Source organism: Papaver somniferum, chromosome 2, assembly GCF_003573695.1.
Source record: "Papaver somniferum cultivar HN1 chromosome 2, ASM357369v1, whole genome shotgun sequence".
Classification (NCBI taxonomy): domain Eukaryota; kingdom Viridiplantae; phylum Streptophyta; class Magnoliopsida; order Ranunculales; family Papaveraceae; genus Papaver; species Papaver somniferum.
The window spans coordinates 172,457,075-172,463,270 of NC_039359.1; the positions used below are offsets into that span (position 1 = coordinate 172,457,075).

General features: G+C 37.8%; 1 long non-coding RNA gene across 1 annotated transcript; it reads left to right on the top strand.

The window, feature by feature from the left end:
* The first annotated feature begins 126 nt into the window (after window positions 1-126).
* On the top strand, window positions 127-2,918 carry LOC113354258. The gene is made up of 3 exons (XR_003361750.1): window positions 127-839; window positions 2,317-2,577; window positions 2,749-2,918. It is a non-coding gene; the product is annotated as an uncharacterized LOC113354258 (long non-coding RNA).
* Window positions 2,919-6,196: the final 3,278 nt, after the last annotated feature.

A 6,196-nucleotide genomic window follows, 5' to 3' on the forward strand; every position in this document is an offset into this window, starting at 1 on the left:
CTCGTGTGTGTGCTGCCTACACTTTCAAGCTGACTCGGTTTCAGCCTATTCAGATACTCGTAGTCAGCTTCAAAACTGACTCGCTCTTTATCATTATCGAGAACACCTTTTTTCTCTCACATTCTATTCTCTACCTTTCATTCTGTTCTTCCTTCCTCTCTCGTTCTCGTCTCTAAATCTCTGCTTCTCTCTCGTTCTCTCCCCCCTTACTACTACCAGAAACATCGTTATCATCAACTTCATAAACCCCCAAATCTTTTTCCTTATTTTTTTTCAAAACCCTAGAAATTTCTTTCTGTTTAAAGATCCACCAAACCCAAAACCTAATGGTCGTCGTTCAAAAAGAAGAAGATAGAAAACATCTTGGAACTAAGGGTCAATACAAAGGGGTTTGTTTGTTTATTTGATATATGTTGATTGTGTAAATGAAATTTCAATAAATAGGTCAGGATAAGATTAGGGTTTTGAAGTTCTAATTGAATTTGATTTGTTAAAGGCAGAGATGGGGTTCTAGGTCTGCTGTAACAAGCTGGATATCACTCTGCTTGTTACAGGGTATTTTTCCTTTTCTTCGTATTTCATCTTTAATTACAAGACTTATCTTCGTTTAATGTATTGAATGTTTAATTGGTATTTTTCTTCAATTAGTGGTGATTGCTGTTTTTGGTTGATTAAGGAGTATTTTTAGTTTTTGAGTAATTAGGATTATTGTGTTTGTTTAGAACTTACAGGCTAAATGATTGCAGGGAATGAGCTATGTAAGATTACAAACAAGCAGCAAACTGGTTGATCCTTCACTACAAACATCATTGACATTTGGGTGGTTAGACCAAATTTGGGTTAGTTTCTAAAAGTAATTAGATTCTCGTAGTTAGTAGTTTCTAGAACTGAATTATGTTTTTGATTATAGAATTGTTGATGCGAGGACATTAAAATTTTAGTAGGAAATTCTTGGTTTTGTGTTCATTTTCTTTTGTTTCAGAAAGTTGTGGTCGAAAAGGATAGTAACGTAGATTCTGTGCTTTGTCTTGATTGGAACAAGAAACTTAACCAAGCTTCAAAATATTTGGGTTAGATAGTATCTTTGGCTGAAAAATTATTAACCTGTGCTCTTGATCAAGCATCACTGGTTTTCCCTCTTTGGTCCATTTTAAGGACCAAGTATAGCTGCTTAGAGCGTCCACAGTGGTGCGAGCATAACTAAAGACCAAAGACTAAAAAAAAAGATCAAATTTAGGTTTAGTCCGTCCTGTGGCGTAGCGGGTGACGAGTAAATTTGGTCGCGCGTTGATATAAAGTCCGCTTCATCGTCCAGCGTAGATAAAGATTACGCCTGGCATGGGGCGTTGATAAAGATAACGCCTGGTATGGGGCGTTGATAAAGATAACGCCTGTATGGGGCGTGAATTATAGCAAAGCCTGGTGTGTGGGACGGAGATTATACGTTCGCCCGGGTTCAAAAAAAAAAAAATGGGGCGTTGATAAAGACAACGCCCCAAGCAAAGTTTTCAAAACTTTGTGAAGGTGGGATCATGACTATATCAACGCCTGGGTGTCTGGCGTTAACTTTACGTACGCCCCATCCAGACGGACATTATACCAACGCCCCATTCAGGCGGACATTATACCAACACCCTGCATCAGGCATTAACTTTACGAACGCGCGGCTACAGGCGGACATTATACCAACGCCCGTCGGGTAGGCGGACATTATATAAACGCCCGACTATATTTGGATTTGGTCTGCGATCAAGACCAAATTCAAATATAGTCGGGCGTTGATATAATCTCCGCTACACATCGGGCGTTGATATAATCTCCGCCATTCAACGGGCGTTGATATAATGTCCGCTACACAAGGGACATTGATATAATGTAAGCCTGAAACGGGGCGTTGGTTAAATGTACGTCCGATGGGGCGTTCATAAACTTAACGCGCGAAATGGGGCGTTCATATACTTAACGCCCCACTCCATTTTCAACTTCACAATTTATGAAACTTGCATGGGGCGGGCTTTATACCTCCGCCTCATCTTTTTTTTTTTTTTTTTCTGAAGTCTATACTATACCAACGCCCCACTCGGGTGTTATCTTTACCAACGCCCCACTCGGGCGTTATCTTTACCAACGCCTGATCCCAGGCGTAATGTTTATCAACGCGCGACCAAATATACTCTTTTTCCCACTACGCCACATGACGGACTAAACCCAAATTTAGTCTTTTTTTTTAGTCTTTGGTCTTTGGTTATACTCGCACCACTGTGGACGTTCTTAGGATATATATGTACCTGGAATTTATGTTAGTCCTATTTCTAGCTGCTCTATTTTATATAGGTAATCACTATTACAGTCGAAGAAGAAGATGATATTGTAAAACTTTCTGATTACAAAGCTTCGTCAACGACATCCAGTGGAGGGGCGAAAAGCTCACCTGAACCTTCTCCACCAAAAAAGAGGCGGAGCCCGTGAGCTCGCCTGAGCTAACAAGTTCAGTGGCTGCTGAACCTCCTCAATCAGAAGGTCGCAATTTTGCTATCCCTCTTGCAAAAAAACTGGCTGAAGAGTGAAGAGAACAACGTTAGTCTTTCATTTCAATTGTTACAACAAAACTCTTATTACTCAATATCAAACAAACTCATTATGGGTTTCTCGTGTCCTGAGCATTTGGCATATTTCCTTGCTTTCTTATGCAACCACTTTTGTTGGAATATTGACGCTTTCTATTTATTTGAATGTACTTCACAATAGGTGCCTATTTCAAGCGTTAAAGGCACAGGTCCTGATGGAAGTATTGTGAAGGATGAAATTGATGACTACTTGGGTATAGTTTTTTCAATGTCGTTTCCTGTGTATTGGTCATTTTCTTGGTAGGGTTCCTTTTGAGTATCAATGAATACATTTCACCTAATGATGTAGCTAGCAAGTCATCAACCCCCAAGGATAAAGCCGCAACACAGGCATCTAATTTGGATTACACCGAATTTCCACACACTCAAATAACAAAAATAAAGTTTTTCTTTTGTATGCCTTAACGTTAAGTGGGACAGAGCTGTAGCTGATATATCTACTTTTGCAGATCACAGCTTCACATCTGCTACAATCAAAACAAACTATTCCTCATTATTATTTGACTGTTGATTCTTGTGTCGACAAACTAATGGAGTGAGTATCAGTTGTGAAAAACAAAGTTTTTTGTTTCTTCTATTCTTGTGATGTGGGTCCTCCTTAGGTATGGTTATTTTTCTAAAAGATTAAGAAGCCAACTTAATTCCGTTCAAGAAGATTCTGGTGGGAAACAGACCTCAGTTAATGATCTTGTAGTGAAGGTAACCTCTTTCACTGTACCTTTAAGGTAACTGGATAAAATATGTTTACTAAAAAGACACTTTATTCGCTTATAATTGCAATTGCATGTTGCTGCTTTGGCTCTTCGCGAAGTTCCTTAATGTAACAGTTCCTGTACAAATGATTATATCTGCCAGTAAGTGGATATGCCAGTTTTACCATAATGTATACTAGCGTCTGCTTGTGTCTGTTGTTGATGTCAAACCATCGCTGGTTATGCTTAGAAGGGTTAAACATATGGTACTTAGAAGGATCAAACCCCGATACTTAAATTTATATTTGGTGTATATAATTTCTACAGGTTCAAAACCATCATCTGATGGATCTGGGAGGAGTATAAGAGAAGTTGCATGTCCTACTTGCACCGTCCATTTGCGGGTAGGACTACCTCTGCTTCTTTGTTTTTTTATTTATTTCATTTTCAATTACTGATTTACTAGAAATTGATTACGCTGCTTCATTGACACTTCACTAGTTTTAAGATGAAAACTATCCACAGAGCTCACTAAATCAAAAGAAAACTTATTTGTGCCGTTTGTGTTCTTCCTAAATCTTCTACACATGCATGGGATTCACTTCTTATTTTAATGTGAACGTCATTCGTTATGAAATGTTTGTTGTTTGTCCAGTGCTCGACGATGAATAAAGAAGAAATTTTCGAGTTTCAAAACAAACTCTTCTTTTTCCCCCTTTGGTGGATTCATGTAAGTAATAAAAATCACCTTTCAAGTAGTCATCCTGTTTTTTATTCAAGGACTTGTTGTTATCTAATCCTTGCCTCACTTTGGGCGCATAATGTGTCTATCAATACTTCAATTTGACATCAATCGTATGATATCATGTACATCTTTAATCCTTGATATGTATTGTCCTAGTCACAAAAGTATACAGTCACTTCACTCATTAACTTCGTGGTTTGTTTTTCAGGCACATCCTTCACAGACTTGCTTTATATCGTCAGTTGATCTTCATACACATTATTCATACCAGGTAATGATAGACTATTTTGGAATTGGTATTATTTGCCTGTAGACCTCAATATACTGCCCATACCTACTTCACTATTTATAGTTCATTTGAAATTTTACATGGATTTTACGTGGCTTTTTTATTAAATCATGTTACCCGAAGCAATTGCACTTGTCATGGCCCCCACAGATACTTCCAGGTAGAATTTGTCTCTCCCTTTGTACCTGAATTATTACAATCATAGTGACTTTGCATGGTCTAGATGAACAAAAATAGTAGTTGGTTACACCCATTACCCACTCTGCCCTCTATCCAACAAATTTTCTGTTCTTGTGGAATAGTAGAATTGAAGTAAATAAAAAAAGAAAAGGGAGTTAAAAAACTGGACCATAAAAAATGATTGTTACTATGTAGTCCATTCTTCATTGTATCGGTCGAACAAACCAACAACTGTCTTGTCGTATTTAAACATTCAAAGATACAGAATATCACCTACTTAATTATTGCTTGTCATGTTGAATACTAATAGTAAAATGGTCCATTGTCTGTTGTAGATTTTGAGCAGCTTCGTTGGGCGTGCGACATCTAACACTTCTCTTGCTGGTTCCTCCAGTTGAAATGCCTCACAACCCAAGGTGACAACTTAAACTTCAAGCACCGGGCATACCTCATGCGGCAAAGAATGTTTACCTGGTTCCAGCAGACGAATGTGAGAATTCTTATTTCTTTAGATCATTTTATAAGAACCTTAGTGTGATACTGAATATTTATAAATATATTCACATGATATGATTTTTGTGATGTGCTACATACTTTTTGGTTTATATGGACTGCATCATGGTATGTCATTATGAATTAACTCTAAGAGTACGTTTTTGATACTTTTGTTCGATTAATTTGATTTCGAAATGAATATGAAATTTAAATTTGTTGCAAGGACTCTAATGTTGACCTGGTTTTGACTGGTCAAAATCAATATTTTTTTGATGTTGCGAAAATTTCGCAACTGCAATGAACTGTTCGATATTCCATTTTTGTAACTGATGCAAACTGTTGCGAATTTTGACGTTGCAACAGTTATTAGCTGTTGCGAATGGAAGTTTGCAACGGCAACAAAGCCGTTGCGAAAATTGCAACATCGACTTTTTAACAGAGCAGAACTGTTGCGACCCCACTTTGCAATAGCCAGATACCGTTTCTAATCACTAAATTTGGCTAGTCCTTCTAAACTAATTTTCCATAAGAAAAACCTGATTTTTTGGGGCATTCCAATTTCCAGATGGATTTGAAAAAGTAGGGTTTGATGGTATGGAAGGTGGTAACAGTTGTGGTTGGGTATTAGTTGGATGCAGGTTGTTTGTGTTGTTATTGTTTATGATATTTTGGTTATTATGGGGTTGTTGGTTTATTGGGGATGAAGATACGTAGTGTTGGTTATTTTGGTTTTTGGGGTTATGAGAACTTGGTAACGTGTTTTTGCGGAAGTTCATGTTGTTAAGAATGGCCAAATAATGGTGTCAGGTTGTGGGATGTGTGGTGGGTGGATGTTGGTGGTATGGTGTGCAATGGAGGGTTGAAACATGGTATGTATGGGATCGTGATTCCATGATCTCGAATGGGTATCGATTAGGTTGGATACCTTGATGTCTGGTAATGGTGGATGAACTAGTGTGTTGGTTTGGTGTAGTATCCAATTTACAGTACTGATGTGGTCTGGCCATTTGGCTCATTTACAATTTGTGAGACGCAATGTTTCTGCAAAAAAACATCTAGGTTAGTTAAAATTTTCCACATATTACTCCCAGTTTGTTTTTGTTTGGAAATTGGGTGTTGAAAAAACGGGGATCTAACAACCACACCCAATATTTCGTTTAGGAAATCT